This window comes from Chrysemys picta, chromosome 2 (assembly GCF_011386835.1).
Source record: "Chrysemys picta bellii isolate R12L10 chromosome 2, ASM1138683v2, whole genome shotgun sequence".
In the NCBI taxonomy this organism is placed as follows: domain Eukaryota; kingdom Metazoa; phylum Chordata; order Testudines; family Emydidae; genus Chrysemys; species Chrysemys picta.
The window spans coordinates 82,661,327-82,682,145 of NC_088792.1; the positions used below are offsets into that span (position 1 = coordinate 82,661,327).

At 42.3% G+C, this 20,819-nt stretch overlaps 1 protein-coding gene across 7 annotated transcripts in view; it reads right to left on the reverse strand.

Moving 5' to 3' along the window:
* CPNE4 (copine 4) overlaps positions 1–19,619 on the reverse strand; it is a 326,914-nt gene extending 307,295 nt beyond the window's left edge. Inside the window, exons 1-2 of one of the 7 annotated variants that reach the window (XM_065583639.1) lie at positions 19,456–19,619; positions 16,661–17,213 (exon numbers count right to left, since the gene is read on the reverse strand). The gene's annotated coding sequence lies outside the window, so the exon portion shown is untranslated. The other 6 variants (XM_065583641.1, XM_008171356.4, XM_065583640.1 and 3 more) reach the window with 6 other exon arrangements.
* Between the last annotated feature and the right edge of the window lie 1,200 nt (positions 19,620–20,819).

Genomic DNA, 20,819 nt, shown 5'->3' on the forward strand with positions numbered 1-20,819 from the left:
ATCGCAGGCCACAGAATCTCACCACCCACTCCTGTAATAGACCCATAACTTCTGGCTGTGTAACTGAAGTCCTCAATTCTTGATTTAAATACTTCAAGTTATAGAGAATTCACCATTTACTCTAGTTCAAACCTGCAAGTGACCCATCCCCCATGATGCAGAGGAAGCCAAAAAACCTCCAGGGTCTCTGCCAAATCTGACCTGGGAGAAAATTCCTTCTCAACCCCAAATATGGTGATCAGCTAGATGCTGAGTATGTGGACGAGACCCACAGCCAGACACCTGGAAAAGAATACCTCTTTCAGAGAAACAAGTTGAAACCAATAGAGACTATGCGCTGTATAGTTCAGCAGGTGTAAACTGGTTTAACTCCAGTGACTTCAATCTAGTGTTAAATAGGAAACCACAGTAACAAACGTACATACTAAACTCAGTCCACATATGAAACTAGAGAGCTGTATATAGAGTATAAGATAGCATTATTTCTGTAGCACTTACCATCGGCAACGTGCTCTACGTACATTCCATTAGCTACTCGATCCTCACACTTTGAAGTGAGATGAAATTATCAGGAGCCTCTTACAAATAAGGAAACAGAGGCAAAAGAGATTTGCCCAAGGCATTCAGAGAGTCAATGTCAATGCCAGGTTAAGGATTGTGGAGTTGTAGGCTCCTAGAGTGAAATCTGGATCCCAGTAAAGTCTATGGAAGTTTTGCCATTGACTTAAATGAGGCCAGGATTTTACCCCTAGTCTTAATCTTTCCTTTATACTAGTGGCTTTCACCTTTTTCATACCATGAACCCATATTAGAACAGAAAAATGTTCTGAACCTCCCAGCCAAGTACCCATTAAGAAAGGGAAGGGAGTTCATTAATTAATGAACATAAAGCACTTGGAAGTCAATGGGACTGTTCAGGTGCTTAGAGTCATGCACGTGACTGTGTTTTGCTGGATCAGTGCCTAAGGGTATGTCTACACTACGAAATTAGGTCGATTTAATAGAAGTCAATTTTTTAGAAATTGATTAGATACAGTAGATTGTGTGTGTCTCCACTAAGCACATTAAGTCAGCGGTGTGCGTCCACAGTACCAAGGCTAGCGTCGACTTTCGGAGCGTTGCACTGTGGTAGCTATCCCACAGTTCCCGCTGCCCACTGGAATTCTGGGTTGAGCTCCCAATGTCTGATGGGGCAAAAACATTGTTGCGGGTGGTTCTGGGTACATGTTGTTAGGCCCCCCTCCCTCCCTCCATGAAAGCAACAGCAAAAAATTGTTTCTCGCCTTTTTTCCTGGGTTACCCGTGCAGACGACATACCACGGCAAGCATGGAGCCTGCTCAGCTCACTGTCACCGTATGTCTCCTGGGTGCTGCTAGCAGACATGGTACTGCAGTGCTATACAGCAGCATCCCCTCGCCTTGCCTTGCCTTGCGGACGGCAGACGGTACAATATGACTGCTAGCCATCGTCATCGTCCTGTGGGTGCTCCTGGCCGACCTCGGTTAGGTTGATCGGGGGCGCCTGGGCAGACATGGGTGCTCCTGGCCAGCCTCAGTGAGGTCAGTTGGGGGCACCTGGACAAAAATGGGAATGACTCCAGGTCATTCTCTTCTTTAAGTTTCGTCTAATGGAGTATTCAGTCCTGCCTGGAATATCATGTCAGCTGGAGGCTTCTGCCTCAGGCTGCTCTCCCAGTTGGCAGCACCGCACGGTCGCACCTACCCCAGCCTACCCCTTGCTCCCATGGCTCATGAAGCCTGAACAGTAGTAAGGAGCAGTTCAACTATAGGCTGAGCAAGTGCAGAATGGTAGTAAAATGTGCCTTTGGACGTTTAAAAGCTCGCTGGCGCAGTTTACTGACTCAGTTAGACCTCAGTGAAACCAATATTCCCATCGTTATTACTGCTTGCTGTGTGCTCCACAATATCTGTGAGAGTAAGGGGGAGACATTTATGGCGGGGTGGGAGGTTGAAGCAAATTGCCTGGCTGCTGATTACGTGCAGCCAGACACCAGGGCGGTTAGAAGAGCACAGCAGGGCACGCTGTGCATCAGAGAAGCTTTGAAAACCAGTTTCATCACTGGCCAGGCTACGGTGTGAAAGTTCTGTTTGTTTCTCCTTGATGAAAACCTGCCCCCTTGGTTCACTCTACTTCCCTGTAAGCCAACCGCCCTCCCATCCCCCCTTTGATCTCCGCTTGCAGAGGCAATAAAGTCATTGTTGTTTCAAATTCATGCATTCTTTATTAATTCGTCACACAAATGGGGGGATAACTGCCAAGGTAGCCTGGGAGGGATGGGGAGGAGGGAAGCACAGGGGTGGGGTAGTTGTAGGGGCACCCCCTAGAATGGCATGCAGCTCATCATAGAAGCAGTATGTTTGGGGCTCTGACTCGGAGCGGCCATTTGCCTCTCTGGTTCTTTGGTAGGCTTCACGCAGCACTGGTGCGGGTCCCTGTTATAACCGCTGTCCTTCATGCCCTTGGAGATTTTTTCAAATATTCCGGCATTTTGTCTTTTGGAACAGAGTTCAGATAGCACGGATTCGTCTCCCCATACAGCGATCGGATGCAGTACCTCCCGTTTGGTCCATGCTGGAGCTCTTTTGCAATTCTGGGACTCCATGGTCACCTGTGCTGATGAGCTCTGCATGGTCACCTGTGCTGATCAGCTCGCCACGCTGGCCAAACAGGAAATGAAATTCAAAAGTTCGCAGAGCTTTTCCTATCTACGTGGCCAGTGCATCGGAGTTGAGAGTGCTGTCCAGAGCGGTCACAATGGAGCACTCTGGGATAGCTCCCGGAGGCCAATACCATCTAATTGCGTCTACACTACCTCAAATTCGACCCAGCAGGGTCGATTTCAGCGCTAATCCCCTTGTCGGGGCGGAGTACAGAAATCGATTTTAAGAGCCCTTTAAGTCGACAAAAATGGCTTCGTCGTGTGGATGTGTGCAGGGTTAAATCGATCTAACACTGCTAAATTTGACCTAAACTCGTAGTGTAGACCAGGGCTATGACTTTCCTGCAAAATATAACTAGGGGGAAGGAAATTATCTACATGCTGTTTAGTAACAAGCAACGACGTGTGGAGTAGATGATGTGAACATTGAGCATAAGGTAATGTTCTCAGCAGGATACTCTTGCACCACACCAAATCTTAATACACCACAGACTGCACGTCAGCTAGAGCTGCCTTAGACAGCCCTAACTGATGCTTAGCATCAACATTCCTCCAACTGGAAGTGCCCCGAGGAGCACAGAGACCAACCGTTACCAGTGGGTGTGTGCTCTTCTCTCACTGCAAGGGTCTCAACTGCATGTGCTGTACACTTGCATATGCCCTTTCACCCCTTTGCATTAGAGGGCATTTATCATGTGTAGGCAGCTATGTAGCTGGCACACCAAGATACCTGCAGCTTGTGGCTCTCAGCAAAGGATTTTGTTGCGAGAAACAAAGTGAGTGTAACTAACTGCCCTGCATGCCGATCACAGCAATACCTTTTACATCTCCTTTTCACAGAGGTCAGCTCCTATATTTTAACCCATATATGGCAGCATAAGGTCTTAAGAAGGGTGTGACTTGACCCTTAACTTAGCAAAAAGCCTTTAGGTGTACACTAACTTTGCCTCCAAATAGAGGCATGTGATCTAACTTCCACCTTATTTGTTCTCACTGAAATCTGATCTGGTTATCATTATTAGTACAGATATATTTGCCCACTTACAGTAATTATATCTGCTTTAAAAACCTATTATAGTTCTTCATTACCAGGTCACACAATAATCAGCTTACAGCCATTTAATTTCTAGTCTAACTTATACCATCACTGAGCCAAGAAAACCGTGATTGATAAAAGGATTCTTTTAAACTCAACTTTCCTGGCAACAGCTTCTGGGACAATTTTAGGGCAACTCTCTCCTTAATCTTCTCACATCTTTCTAAAGCCACTGGACACTGACCCTGAAGCAAATCCTTTGGTTAGTCTGTCAATACACATTGTGACATGCTGTGTTTTAAAGGTGTAACTCAGATATTTTGTGGTGGAATTAATATGAACCTTTCACTGCACCCATCTTCTTTCCGTCTTGCTTTACCCGCAAGATCAGTGAACGCATTTCCAGCTGATCAAATCCTGAAAATTCTCTCCTAGCTGTTTCACTCAAAACCCCAATCCAAGCACAGAAATAGAACTAGTGCCTTTCACAGAATTAATACCCAGGCCTGATAGTATCATAGCCAGGAGTTAGGAGTGTATAAAACAGCATTAAAGGATTATTCATCTGCTAAATGGGTTATTAAGTACAACTACCTCCACAATAAAGCATTACCAAGGTGTTAAAAGTGCAATGTAATTTCATTCCAACAGATGCTTATTAAATAGACTGTCCAGTAACTGTTTATGCACAATGATGTGTGTTACACCTAAGAAGGTAATAAAAACCCAAGTCAATATGAACCAGTATTTTAGGCAACCTGTAAAGCTGTTTGCTACAGTGCGCATATTGCAATGGCATCATTGTCACCTGTATCAATCATGCTTTCTCTTTTAACAGAAATTCCCTATGGCACAGACTTTGCCAGACTGAAAGAGGTTGAGTAGTGCCTTGCTCTGCAAGTACTCTCATTGAGATAAACAGGAGTAAGTGAGCAAGGCTGGCAAGACCTGACTGTATTATGTCACTAGAAAGTTAAAGAATATAAAGATGAGGAACTGGAAAAGGAGTGGATACATTGATAACACTGCCAGTAGCAACACGTATAAACAAAGATTTGTTTTACGAACCCAGCATAACCCAGAACATTAAAAGCATCACAGGCAAATAATAGTAATGCTGGAGCACTCAAGCCGAGGAGTTTTTCACTTTAAACTCAAAAGCTATCTTTACAAGTTTTTATATCTACATTCCTCGCATTCTCTGTTCATCTGTAGTTTTAAAATGCATCTCGAGTCATTTACCTTTTTTTAAATTTGTATTTCTTCAAAGGCACTCAAATAGTATTATCAACAGGTCTCTGTCACTCTAGAGAGGAGTAAATATTTTTGTACAAAAATAACATCTGAAAAAGTAGGCAGCAAATCTGATTGAGATCGGGCAAACGTTTTCAAAGAAACTTGCCATAAGAAATTGTGACTTGACATAAGAACAAGCACAGTATATTGTTCTTCTGCAGTATGAACTAAAGATCATAGATGGGAAAATAAAGCCTCTTGTACCACATTATGACAGAACTGAAGGATTTTGGAAATTATTCAATCAGGTTCTCCAGTAAATAAATTGCTCCCAAGAATGAAATGGGAAATAATAGTCCTATAAAAAGACAGCACTAGACACACCACACTTAAAATGAACTATTTATTGAAAGTAACTCAAGGCCTCGAGATAGTACAGATTACTTACATTTTATTCTAGAAATAATTAGAAGACGACCGATGTTTCATCCACCTTGATGATTCCGGTTATCTGATGGTTTTTACAGCAGACGTGCCCACTGCTTTTTCAGTGACACCTCTTAGGAGCCGAGCCCACAGTGTCTCTCCTTATTCATGAGAAGTAAGGAGGATGCCACTCACATCACATTTTACCTATCTCCAGCAGGATGACAGGAGTTGGCTTTCTCTCTGAGGACGTCAGATGGCATTCTCATGCATACGAATCATCTACAGCGGGCTCACTTTTGATAGTCAAAAACTACTTTCCATTAGTAAACTACAACAATAGAAGCATACTGAAAAGTACAAGAGTAATCACGCTGCAAACTAGCATTGCTAAGCTGCTGCACACAAGCATAAATCTCAGCTTCAATAGTAAAGACTAAACTGACTTTTCCTAAGGTTGTCTGTTATCTCTCCTGATCTTGTTCAAGAAGAATATTAGTGTCTCTGGTCTCTAGCACCACATGTGACACCCTGCTGAGGGCAAATTAGTCAGCATACAGAGAGTCTAACACAATGATGAGTTAATTCTCTTGGAAGGTTTGTAAATACAAAATGGGTTGACTTCTTTTTTTCTATATTCATTCTGGGAGAAATTCTAGTCACCGTGAAGACAATAGGAGTTTTGCCATTGACTTCAATGGTGACAGAATTTCACCCTCTGACTTTTCAGTAAAACACATTTATTTTCTCCCCTCCTGTACTTGGTGTTCGGATATTTCCTACACAGCTCCACTAGCTCTGAAACTGTTTATTGTCTCTCTCTTATTGCAAAGCCCGTGTAATTATCGTATGAACCTCTCCTTCTCCTCCCAACCCCACGTCCACTTATATATTTTGAAGCAAATCCATACAAAGTACTGAACAAAATCACTCATGTCCTTCCCCATACCACAACCTCCACTGAGTTCTGTCCTACATCCCCTGCCAGTACCTTGAGCACATCCCTTGACGGCTTTTGATTATGGTGCCACATTTTCTACAGTGGGCTTTTAGCCACCCGTTTAACCGAACCAGCAAAACCCCCTAGGGTAGACATAATTTACACTGCTGCTGGGCAGTTTGTAGCTTACCTCTATGCTAGGGATATGCACTAGCAGATCTACACTCATGGGTAAAAGTCCAGTTTAGACAAGACCTTAAGGTCTAAGCCATAGGAAGCTCATTAGCGTCCCTTGGTTACTAAGTAGTGTTGGTAAAACAGGATCCTGAAGCATAAATGGCATTCAGCTGAATCTTTACACTTCCGAGTGTTGAATGATTTTTCTACCAAATCAGGAAGTACTAGATGTGTTAGCTCTTAGCAATGAAAAACATTAACCATTCTCCTTTACAAATACAGAAACTAAGAATCATAATACAGATAAATCAACAAAGACTTCGATCACGACAAGCCATTAGCCAGTTCAATGATTTAATCTCACGCATGAATCAGATATGGGCAGCGGGATGGCGGCGCATCCTTTGGGGATGTTCAATGACTGATCACATAGGGTGCAGTCCTTTCTTGGGCAAAATTTCCACTGCAGTCAACGTTACCGAGCATTTGGATTTCAACTTGGGTTTCCACTTTATTTTTAGCTTTGAGATTTGACACGTGTCTTAAGTATTTAGAGTGAGAAATGAAGCTATTGATTTAGCTAACTCTGGCCCATCTACCAGTGTGTCATCTCTTTTAGAGAGACAGTTGAATGTGGTCAACTAACACACAGTATTCATAAATCCCACCCAAAGTGGTTTCCCTGTAGGAGCAGTTGGCTTTACTTGACACACTGTACACCATTTCAGAAATGGCCCATAATGGTCAATATTTAATGTGTAATCACACTAAAAACTGTATTTTAAATGTCTCTCTCCTGTCTTTATGTGGACACTTTGCTTTAAACTAACCATTCATTACAAATCCAAAGAGATGAGATTTTAGCCTCTCATTTCTAATTATAAGCTACACCGGACATTTTAAATTGCAGTTATAACAAAGACAAAAGTCACAAATTAAAAAAAACAGCTCCATACATTATCCTTGTAACTGAGGGACACAATGTGCCTCATTTTTGCCAGAGAAGATGGCTTTGACTGAAGCGATTTCCATCACACCGGCTCCCACAGTTCAAAAAAGAGGATGCTAATTCACAATACAGTTGTGGGTTTCAATTCTTTCGCCTTGAAGACAGCAAGGTTTTAAAAAACAGGTAAATTATGCGTGAGCCTTTATAATAATAAAACAAAATTTACAATGGAAAATTATTTTCCTTTGAACCTCTTAAAAGATCTGAACATTAGGATGGCCATTAAAGTCAGCATGCCCACAAGTAGAATTGAAATATAATGACAGCTAAATAAGTGGCAATTAACTTAAAAGAAAAGCTAGAGGCACTCTCCAGTGTACCCCATCTATTCCTAAAAGGCAGAAAAGGGAAGCTACAATACCTTCTACAAGGTATCTGCTCATTCAAACAGCGCTCTGTGGTGCCAATTCCCATTTGTACAGTTGTTTCCAAACACTATACATGTATTTTGTACATGTGAAAAACAGCATAAAAATAAGTTGCAGCACAGTGGAGCAAATTGACTACAGCTGCTTCCATAGATGTGAAACTGATCCCAGAATGTCAATACCAAGCTTAAAAACATGACAGACTTTGCACAGACACTTATTCTTCATAATAACGCTCCCCCACAGTGAATTGTATCCTAGTTACACTAATCCCGTTTCTCCCTCTTCTTTTAACCATACTTCATTTGTACTATATTCTAGACCTTATAAAACAAAGTATTTTTCATGTCTTTGATCATCATGTAAAGCCAAACCCTGTTGGCCAATATGCTTGGGAAGAATTCTGTTACTTTTATCTTCTTCACTGAAACTTAATGATCCCATAAAGCTTCCACTGTAAATTAAACAATCTCATCAAAGCATCTGCTAAATGTTTATTATAACACATGATGTACCGAGGCAAAATTTGTACCAGGAGTCAGCAAATGATGCGTGCCCCCATCAACTAGCAAACACAACAGCAATAAACAGCAGTTTTTCATAGTAATTAACAGAAGACCAAACCAGAAACAGCTGCCTAGGTTATTTAAAAGCTTGTTAGTTACAGATTTGCACAATTATTTATATCAGAATAAAGCTGTAAAATATTTTGCATCTTTAAGATTTCTCTTGTCTCTTAGTTTCCAGGGAAATTCTCTGTAGTTAATATCCCAGGTAAGGCAACCCCAACCACTTACAGCCACTGTGTAAGTGCATAGAAGCAAAAAAGGGGTTGCCTTTTAACATTACAGTGCAGCTCTGTAGCAATATGTCCCAGTTGTCCATCAACAGAGTCCCTCTTGACTGTGACTGACATATTAACTCTCATTCTTCCTCACAGGGAAATGAGCAAAAGCCAAAATCAGTATCAAAGAAAATGAGCTTCCCACTACAACTCTGGTAATTTGCAGAAAATGAGAGAGAAGCTCACAAAACCAAATTAAAATATGATAAATATACAATAAACTCATTGATTTCAAGCATCGTAAAGGCAATAAGCTCAAAGTCACAATGGTCAACCTAGGAGAGAGATGTTTGTTTGTATTCTCTAGAGGTGCAGGGCATTTTGCTTTGCTGACTAAATACAAGAGATAATTCACATAAAAGAAATCGCAGTACACAGTAAGGTGGGGAAGCTAGTGGCATAGCAGAGCTAAAAATCGAGGAAACTTTCTCATCTGGAACACGCCAGGTCTCTATCCACCCAGTATGCAAGTAAAGGACACTTTATTTTACCCTCACCTGGACCCCTAGTCCTCCTCTTTGGTGCTGCTGCCATCAATGGCTGCCTTAGCCCCAGGCAGCCTCTTAAAGGGCCCTGCACTGCATACATTTCTGACCCATCAGCCAGAGCACCATTGTGATTTCCATGTCTTGGTGATCTACCATACCATCCAACAGTGTCATCAGAGGAGCTTGGCAGACATTACGTTTCATTACGTTGGAGGACCTGTGCTGGACAGGTCCTCCAACTCTCATCCTGGATGCCAGAGTAAGAGGTAAAGGGACAGGCCAGAAAGTCGGGGAGGAAAAAAGAAGGAGGGTTGAGGGAGAAAGTAGCAGACAGTCTCATTTCCTCGCCAATGTCTGTTTTGTCTGGCCAGGCAGCAGGAGCAGAGCCAGATCCATGGGATCCGCTGTCCCAGATGAACTGGAAAGTAGCCGTGTCTGCAGAGACCCATACAAACAAACAATATGTACCTGCCCAGGTAACAGTGCATTCTGCCTGGGCAGCCCTGAGGAGGTCCGTCTGGTGACTGGGGCTGCACAACACTTGACCCCTCCTGGGAGGCCCAGCCCCCCCCCGTTCGCACCTAGGAGCAGAGGCATGGGCGCTGGGCTGGAGTGCACTTTATTAATACTCCCTGGGCACTGCTGGCATACGCTCCGCTTTGCAAAGCCCCCACCCAAGGGAGCGGTGCTTTTGCTCCCTTGACCCCTGAGCTAGCTAAGCATCTGCAACACTAGAGATGGGCTCCCACGGCCAGAGCCAGACCCGGCTTTCACACCCTTCTATAGTGGCCGGGACGAGGGGGTGCTGGGATTCTCCAAACTTCAGATGCAGGTCGGGGGGGGGGGGGGGGGGTTGTACACCCCTCTTCTCCTCCCCAGAGCTCAGGGGTGTTTGGATCCAGGGTTGTGGTTTGGCCCCATTTCTAATCAACACACGCGTGCAGAAGGCGCAGCTATAGCTCGGCGGAGCTGGGAGCAACGTCCCTGCCACCCACACCCAGCAGCCTCCTCCCTGTGGGGCTGGCCCCGGGGACTCCCTCGGGGCCGGCTGCAACTCACACAGCGGGGCTCGCGGCTGCTGCAGCAGCAGCAGCAGCTGGGGCCAGGTCCAGCCGAGCCCGCTGGAGAAGGGGCGTCCCCGGAGCCTCCCTGCCCGGGCCGAGGCGCTCTGAAGCGGCGATCGCCCCGCGGGGGGAATCCCCACGAATCCCCATCACAGCTGCTGACACGCCGCGGCTCTAGTTCGGCTGATGCTCCGGCGCCCTCTAGCGACCAGCCTGTGTAGCGGCGTCTATTGATGCCCCCAGCCTGCGTTCCCACCTGGATTCTGCTCCCTGTCTTACTCCTCTTCCTGGTACCCGAGTCCGACAAACAACGCCCCTTCCATTTGTCATTACCCCTCCATTTCCTGCCACAGCAGTTTGCTCCTGTCTGCACTCAGCCCTTCCAGCAGAACAGCCTGGTTCAAAGGGGGGAGTTTTAGGTGAAACTTGATCTAAGTTCCAGCCTGATAATTATATTGTCTTTTACTTCTCATTTTTACCTGCTTGAGCCTTCCTTTGTTAGACTGTAAAAAAGACCAGTTATTATTTTGGGGTCCTTTTTGTGTATATATACACACATTATTTAAACAACCGTTTCAGAGGTAGATGTAGCTAACCTTTCAAAGTTGACAGCATATGCAGAATCACTGTTCCATTATGTAAATTTGAATAGGATGAATCAAGTTAACAAGCTGACAGGTCACACAATGATACAATAAATTTTTTATCTGATTCACCATACTTATTTTAAGGCTATGTCTATAACCAAACCAACAGCATGCATTGTAACAAAAAGTATACATTCCAACTAAACTGAAACAATTCCTTCAAGCAAGCAATAAACTATAGCCCCCTAAATCAGGTTCACTTGCTTGTGTGTGATCTTTCAAATATAAAGGGTGAAATCTTTTCACTATTGAAATCAATAGGAGTTTTGCCACTGACTTCACTCAGGCCAGAATTTCACCCAATAGATCACCTCAGGCAGAGAAAGTGAGAAATTGTGGTTAGATTTTTATGCTATAAAATTTGAATTTGGTCACTTACTGAATTGTGTTTCTGTGTTCTGGTGTTCAAATTCCATTTTTGTGGTTTAGGTCAGTGGTTCTCAACCCTTGGTATGCACACCCCATGGGGATACATCAAATCATCTAGATAGATACCTAGTTTTACAACAGGCTACATAAAAAACACCAGCAAAGTCAGTTCAAACTAAAATTTTATAAAGACAGTGACTTGTTTATACTGCTCTATACACTGAACTGTAAGTACAATATTTATATTCCAATTTATTTAATTTATAATTATATGATAAAAATGAGAAAGTAAGCAATTTTTCAGTAATGTTCTGTGACACTTTTGTATTTTTATGTCTGATTTTGTAAACAAGTAGTTTAAGTGGGGTGAAACTTGGGGTACGCAAGACAAATCAGACCCCTGAAATGGGTACAGTAGTATGAAAAGGTTGGAAGCTACTGGTTTAGTTTGTCACCAAAATCCCCTAATAAAATACTTTCCAGCCTTATGGTACAGTTGACTTTAATGCCATATATATTTTATATAAAGCTTAGTCTATACACACACATATAATGTAAGGGTGCCTATGACTCTGATTCAACCACGCATTTAGACTTGAGCTCAACCCTCATCAGGACAGCACTTGAGCATGTGCTTAATTATAAGCATGTGCTTAACACTCACTAAAGTCATTGTAGATTTTCAAAGGCACCTACCTCCCACTGAAAGTCAGACTTGAGCACCTGCTTAACTGCTGTCCTGAATTGGGGTACTTTCCTGAATCAGGGCTAAAAAAGAAAGCACTACGCGCTCAGTAGTGTTTGTACGATTGTAGAATAGCACTATTTATTTTACCTGTTTGTGATAGGCATGTGACTCTTGAGTGACAGACTAGAGGGAAAGCTAGTAGTTAATGTGTGAGGTCACCTAAAGCCTAGTCTATACTGCAAAAATAACGCATTGTTGACAACTGGTGTCAGGAATGGATGCAGCTGAATGGATACTGAACATTTTAGCAGTAAGTGTAGACAAGGATGCACTGCACGCAGCACCATTTGAGTAGCAGTAGTTAAAACCTTCTCAGAGCTGCACCCGTTGTCAGCAATGGGTAAGTTTCGTTGTGAAGACAAGCCTGTAAAGAATTACATTATTTTAATTCACATTTTAAAGCTGTGCATTACATTTTTCAGTACAAAAAATACAATAACACAATATGGTTGAGAGTGTCAAGACGCAAAATTAAGAAAATCAGTTATGGTTCCCACAGCAACCATAACATAGCTCTTTGTACATATGTTATCCCCCTTTTTTGTGTTTTTAAACTTCATATTTGCTTGGAGCTGCCTAGGTGGTGCAGCGTATCAGATTATTCGCTGTTAAATTCTATGCCTTCATATTTATGTGAAGTATTACTGGGTAATGGTTGCCTTGGAAACCATAACTTGGAATACTCTGATTTTTATGCATTCAAATTCTCAACCCTACCATTGCATTAGTATAGTGGACTTTCTCTTCTGCATATGCTTGTTGCTTGAAGTGTGAAAAGAACTAGACAAAGGAAAATTGTGACAGCTCATTCAAATAACTGTACGTATTTTTATTGGAATATACTATGAGACACTCAAATACAGACACAAATGTATATGTCTGTCAGAGAGAGCAGTCAAATACAAGACATAATGGTATATAAAGGAAACGCCTAGGGAACCTTAACATTGTGTGCTAACTATTATGTTCTATACCTAGAAATACAGAGGGTCATGTTTATTTTATTGTGGGATACCCACGATGTAGTTACAGATGTGTGATGCAATCAGGTGGATTTACATTTGCCTGTATATATCTGGAGCACCACACCTTGGAAAACTGTTAAAAGTTAGTCAAAATATGTCTAGGGTATGATTTTCTGCATTTGAATGCCTGATTGTCATTAATGGCATTAATCTTGCAAATAGGTGAATTTTACAATGTGGTAAATTTGACCTCCTACTTCAGACCAATTTCTGCCCTCAATCATGCAAATTGATAGCCTTTGTAATTTTATACCAGCTAATTGAATTGCAAATGCTATTTATGTTCATATTAATCATCTCTTTTGGAATTTTACACGTCTCTTTTCCTAAATAAATTAGATAGTTGAGTTTGAATTCAGTTAATAAACACACTGCCCTCTACGGCCCTGATTCAGGAAAGCACTTACCATAGAGCCATCCCTATTCAGCACAATAGTAAAGGGACTCCAGCATCCAAATCCCCCCCATTGCTCTGAAGATCTCAATCCTCATGTGTGCATGATGTGATTTTCAAATGCAAATACCTTTGTTGGACCAGATTCTTAGTTCGGATAAATCAGCATTGCTCCACTGGAATTCATGAAACTACACCAACATGTACCAGCTCAGATGCAGTATCTGCTCCACTATTTCTTAATGGAAATTGCTTCCCACTTTTCAAAGACACCTGCCTTCAGGCAACGTTATTGTCTTTTTGTGGTAAGGGAAGTTTTATAATAAACGGGCTTTGGGTTTCATGGTGTGGGGTCTAAGGGCCTTTTCACACTTGAAGAGTGGCTAAATTGAATTTACACAGACTTCCCCTCCAAAATTCCCATGAGCCAACATCAAAATTGAGAAATGTCAGTCCAAAAGGTGTTCCCCTTCCCCAAAAAGTTACTGAGTTCCATAGTAAAGGGGCTTACACTGAAAGTATCTCTTCAAGCGAAGGTTGCTGCTGTGCTGCTACTATACTAAACATGGGCAAGAGTGATTGATTTATTTTACTTTTGCAGAATTTTAAAATCAAAACCAAATTATTTTTACAGCCACAGGCTTTGAAGCTGGGCAAATGGCTCTGATGGGCTGTGAAGCTTGTTGGACTCCATCTGCGTATGTTCACTGTCAGGTATTCTAGCAATAGCCCCAGAAAAGATGAAGTCGTAAACTGGCGGAGCGTTTCTTGGATATGTGCTAGCGTGAAGGCTTTTCTACACTATGAAGTAACGTTTTGGGGATAATACAACTATGTAAGTAACATTGGTCCTTTGTAAGGTTTCTGTCTAAACATCCACAAAGCTCTTTGGGGCAGGGACCAGCTTTTGGTCCTGTGTTTGTACAGTGCCTAGCAAAGGTCCTGGTTCATAACTAGGACACCTAGGCACAACTGCAATACAAATAATGACAATAATAATATACATTTCAATATCTGAATCAGTGCCTTTTTCTTAGGCTTTTATACTGCTCCTCGTTGCTGTTTTATCTGAGCATGTCTCTCTCAATCAATACCCCCACCAACCCCATCTCTTCCTCCACTTAACTAACAAACTTTTGTGTTCTCTCTGACAGTCGCTAGTATATTTATGTCTCTGATTTATTTGTCTGATTCTTTAAGGAGTGAGCACCTAAATGAATTCTACTTTGCAGCAGCTCAGCTGGAAACATGAAAAGAGGACCAGATGCAAAGTTATCTAAATCAATTGCACACACAAAGCCAATTGTGTAACAAAGAGGCACTATTCTGCAGTCCTTAATCAGCCAAAACTCCCTATTGAAGTCAACAGGGCTGATTAAGGGCTTCAAGATCAAGTCCCATTTCTCTCTCTTTTAATGAAAAGGTTTATTTTGAGCTCTGAAACATCAGATTATATGAACTAAGCAAATCCAAAACTCACACTGTAATGAGAACTGAACTTTGCTTTATGCTTAATCTACCATATGCAAAAATTAATCACATTAGTGCTCTCCCTTATGTAGAATACCAAATAAAAAATTAAATCTTGCCTGGAAAAATTTAACAAATAATGTGTGTTCTCTAGTTGAAAGTTTTAAAGCAAATGTGGAATTGACAGTGGAAGATGTATGGCCCTTCAAATATACTGAATTGATCTCACACTATTATATCTACCAGGCGCTTTTAGAAGATTAAAGAGAAAACTCCCTCAATTCTTTTCTTTCTTGAAGTTGACTTTGAAAACAGCACTCACACCCCTGCAACTCAGCACGCAGCTTCCAATTACAGAAACTAATCCAAAAGGAAGTTGTATGAGCTAAAACTGCAAGAATTAAGAAACAAATCTCGTGAGCAAAAATATTAAAGGACCAAATTCTCCCCCCTCAGTTACATTGGTAAGTTTAATTGAATTGCCCTGTTGTAAGTGAAGGGAAAGTTTGCACTAAGGAAATAAAGAATTCTGATTAGCTGACACTAAGGATTTTGTTATTCAAAAATACATTAATATTTTCAAGTTAACAGACAATGATTTGGAGTTGCTTGTATGAACAGCAAGAAAAACTCATCTGACACTTTTCATAATTCTAATTTCCAACCTCATTTAAGGATGGGGGATGGAGGATGGTACGTGTGTTGATCATTCTGCTGTACCAGTGTTTCTGCTATTAAGCATCTGCATCATGTATTCTATACAACTCATTATCTATGTATGAGCCATTTCTGGTAGCACTATTTTATTCTATTATGGGCCATCATTCTGCATGCTGAGACGTTTTAGCTCATCAGAAACTCCAGCACCTGTTCAGGCAGGTAAGAGAGGCACCAAAGACCCACAAATAGAGAGAAAGAAAGAGACACTGCTTCTTTATGAAATGTACCTAGCTAAATAAAGAGGGGTGGGGGGCGTGAGAGGATAATCAAACAAATATTGACATTCTTCAGGAACAGCAATAAACTTTTGCCTTAGGACCCAAAAGTCCTTGTGTGTTTTGCCCTGTAATATCACCTGGCTGAGCTGGGTTTAATTTTCCAACCCAAGACACACTGTTATTGCTCTCCAAATATTTCCAGCATTTGTAGAGTGAATCTTCAATATTATTTAACAAACTGCTGCTGGGTCGTTCTCTGGGGAGCCCCCTTTCAGCTTCATTTTAGGCATTTGCCATCCAGCCGGCTGCATAGGAGGAGTTGGGGATAAACACACACGAGCACACAGAGAATATCGATCCAGTTCATCATAGAAACGAGCACACTCGCTGAAATATTAATCTGTACTCAACTGTATAAATAACAGCGAGAGCCAAGTTAGCATCGTGCACTTCAGCACGATGGATCAAATTACGTTCATTTCTCTTCAGATCAAGCTAGCATATATATATATAAACTATGCTGGAAAGGATATGCCTAGGAGATCCACAACAGTAACACTGCATGGGAAATCAGAGCGACAAGAGGTCCCACCTGGAAAAGCCAGCGCGTAGGTCATTTACAAGCTCAGGTTATAGATTGCTAGTTAGCACCACTCAGCCGTTATCCCCAGGTGGGAAGAAAGGGAGAAGAAATTGACTAAAGTTTCTTTTCCTTAAGTGTAACCACATATTTTGGAGGAAGTTAGAGCCCCATAGCCGCTGGGACAGAGGCTTCTCTCAGCAGCCAGCGCATCACCTACCTGTGCAAGTGATCGGGAGCAAAGGGCTGGTCCCAGATTCCTGTGGAGCGGGGTGAGGGTGTCCCTGTTTGTTCTTTAAATTCTGGCTCCTGGGCTTGACTGGTTTAGAGAGAGGAGATTGTGGAGGTGCTGCTCTGAGGGCAGGAGCTTGATCCCTCCGGAAAAGCCGGCTCCATCCTCAGGGCATCGGGAAAGCTGATGGTTGGAGCACCGATGGCCGCTGCTAGGCGAGGTGGGAGGTGTGGCGCTGGGAAACAGCAGCTTCACACAATGAGAGATTTCCACCTTCTGAGCAGTCCGGGCGTCTTGCTCTGGAGGCAGATGCCGGGCTGAGAACCCTACTCAAGCGCCCCCTGGTGGTTCCGGCTAGCACAGCATCACCCCAAGCCAGGTAATTCCCTTCACATGACTTAAAGCTCTCTCTTTCCCTCCGGCAACTTCTCAGTCCACAAAGCCCACGGCTTCCACGGGCGCATTTGGCAATATGTACATTCAGTTAAAGCTCTTCCAAGTGCAGCCTCTAAATCGCCACGGTCTAAGTACAGTTAAATACCTGGAAAGAAAAGAAAAAAAAAAGAAGTAATTATTCAAGTTCCTAACCAAGATCGATCAAATATCAGTGCCAGCCACAGATTCAGTCACGTGCATACGGTACAAGCTCCTGCCTCCTTCAGCACTAGAATCCGGATGCACAGTTTGCACCTACAGAGGGAACCTCTATTTCCAGAGTCCAATAGATTGTGCAAAACTAGCCTGCTGCTGCTGGTCAAATTCAGAAATACAAACCTTCCCCCTTAAAAGAAAGATACTGTGAGGGTGTTAGGGTCTCCTCCACCCCTAAAACTGACAGCTGTGTTGGAAGTTTTAAGATATCTGCAGCTTCAGCACGTTCTCCCTGACGCTCAGTGGAGGAAGAAATTAACCACCCTAACCCTACCCGCATCTTTCCAAAGGACTGATTCAGCCAGAACAGTTTGCAAAGCAAACACATAAAACTCACTGTACATAATCTCCTAGTAGCCTATTAAAAGCAGTGGAATTGAAGACAGAGTCTGTGTATGTTACGTCTCCAGATGCACAAACTGAGAATCCTGACACGCATGAGACAGTCTAAATGCCAGAGGGAACAAAAGACACTGCTCACTTAAAATGATGGCACTGCACTAGCAACACCATAGGTCAGGGAAGGATGGGTACTTTCAACCTGCAATAACTTGGGGGGAGTGGGGAGCAATAGCAACCTTTTATTATACATGTTTTTTCCCACCCACTCTCTGCAGTTCCATGTACACATGCTGCGCTGTATGAACAATTACAGCTGAATCTGAAGCATGGTATTCAGATCCCCATCTGAACTTTTTCAAAGCACTGGAGTGTTCAGATCTGGGTTTAAATTTGGACCTACCTCTAACAAAAATCCCACTCACATCTCTAAAAAGGAAAGCAAAGCCTAGGGTGGCAAAGGCCCCAATTTGGCAAGGTCCTTAAAGAACATAGCTCACTTGAAGCATATATGAGTAGTCTCAATGAAACTATTCACATGCTTAAATTAGGCACATGCTTAATTAGTTTGCTAACCTGGGGTTATAATTTCCATATATTGCCCTAAAATTGGGTAGGAGGAAGACCTCTAAACGGAGGAAGGATGGTCTTGTGGCCAAGGTCAGAGACGAGCATTGAGCGATGGGGGTTTAGTTCCTGGTTCTGCCACAGACTGCCTGTGTGATCTTGTGTGACCAGTCACTTAGGTCCTGATCCTGCAAACACTTAAGCACACATGTAACTTGATTTGTATCTGTCAGTAACGCATGTGTTTAAGTGTTTGCAGGATCAGGCTCTTAGTCTCTCTGGCACAGATATGTAAAGGTATTTAGGCCTAGCTGATTTAGGACCTTAGATCCCTTTGAAACTTTGGCTCCCAAGTGTCTAAAGTCACTTTTGAAAATGAGGCTTCCAAGTCAGTTAGGTGTTGTAACACTGAGCAGAGTAACACCTAAATACCTTTACAAATCTGGGCATCTGAGGCCTCAGTTCCTCATCTGTAAAATCTAAGTTATACCCCTTACATCACAGGTACTGGGAAGATAAATTCATAAGCCTCTTGTGGGGCACTTAGATACTACTACTGATGGAGGCCCTATAAATACAGAGACAGACACTGCAGTGATTATCCCCCAATATGAAGAGTAGATATCAAGATATCTACAAAGAACATTTGAAAACATATTTCTCCAGTGATGCAATTCTCCAATGAAAGGGGACCTGAAACAGAGACAGTCATTCCTATGCTCTGAACCTACTCATGTCAAGTGTTTGCAGAGCTGACAAATCCTGTCGTGCTGCTCCTAAGCACTATGAGGTGTGAAGTACAGAAAGCAAACAATATAATCATATTCAGTAGCCAAAACCCAGAACACTCAGCATGTTAAAAACAAAAAAAACAACAATTTGTAATGGAGCTGAATTCCTCTGCCAACAAGCCTCAGCTCTCTAATTAGAGGCACTAACATAAGTGTCAGTGTTTGTAGAAGACATGTTAAAACGCACACTGTAAACCTTGATTCTTCTCAGTGCAGATACAGTGCAAATTCAAAGCAGCATTTTACTGAGCACAGTATGCAAAACACAGTGACCTGGAATTCATTCCCAGCATAAAAATCAAAGATCAATCATTGTATTTATGCACTCACAAAAATAAACTTAATTTACTTCTATAGCATAGAGTCAGATTTACATAAAATTCATCAAAGCATAATCTTTTATAATCAGTGATTTCCCTTGTCTTTTCCACTTACCTCTTCCCTGTAACTATTTCTGTCAGTGTAAAACTGTGTTGTCTGCCTTATTCCTTATTTAGATCATTAATGCATAACAGCATGGCCATGTAACTACTCGAGTTCTCAAGAAAGCCAAGACATCCCCATCTTGGTTTCATTTTGATCACATGAGTCTTGAGTTTAATAACATAAGGGGCAGTAGCATCACGTTGTCCTATGCTAGTACTGATGGAGCCTCTCACATCAGAGAGGAGGAAAGCACTGGCATATGGCCAAGGAATGAAAAAGAAAGAAATGTGGATTTACTAAAGCAAGGTATGTTATTCCAGAGAAACCACAGGGGTTAATGACAGGCAGGACCACAAAGAATTCATGTACTGTATGCTGAGTTTGGGATCCTTATTTGGTTGATTCAGGATGAACAGTTTTAAATTAGATTTCTGTTTTCTTTTGTTTTCATCTTATACTCCACTGTTCAAAGCAGCCTTTTTTCCCCCTCACAGAGATGTATATAATAAGCACTTGAATATCACCCTGTGGTTATTTATACCTCACTAATATGCTCCTCGCCATTTTGTCTGCTTGCTGGCATTAACTGCTACATCTCCAGCTAGTGTTGCTGAAGTAACCTCAGTTGTTGAAGCTTACAAATGGGACAATTAATTGTTGAAAAGGAGAAAGACATGGATACCAAAAATACCTGCTTCCTCCTGTGGGTGGCATCAATATATCTTCAGTATACAAAGGTCTCTTTAAAAGAGAAAGAGAGAAGATTGTGTCTCATTTAATATAATTATGGTGAAAACAGCGGTTTGTGCTAATGACTTCAAATAGTTATTTAAATTAAATTAATGATTTAAAATAATTAGTATTAGTATCACTCAGTAACATTCCTACCTCTGACCCAGCAGGGTATAAGAAGCTTTGGCCACATTCTGGGCAAGCACCTCAATCATCAGCTAGCCACACATCAGACATGAGGATGGGAACGCATGGCCAAAAATCACAGGCCTCTTCAGCTTGAGCAAAACGAGACCCTCCATTAGTTTCATTGGTAATAGGGTTGTATCCCTGTGTTCAGGCCAACCACTAGAGACTGAGACAGTTACAAAACCATAAACATGAGCAGATCTGACACAAGCCAGGTTCAGACTGCAAGCCCCAGCTTCAGCTCATAGTCAGTGCTGATGCTGCAGGAGTGTGCTGTGCTCTCAGAGAGTACTGCAGATGACACACTCAGCTGTGGATTTCCATATCGGTGAAATGTGAAGATCTCATGGCACTTATAAAAAACATAGTGATGTCACAGTCAGTGTTCTCTCTTGAGTTCCAGAGTCCAAGGCTGCATGTGTGCTACTGCTGAGTGATCAATGACTGACACA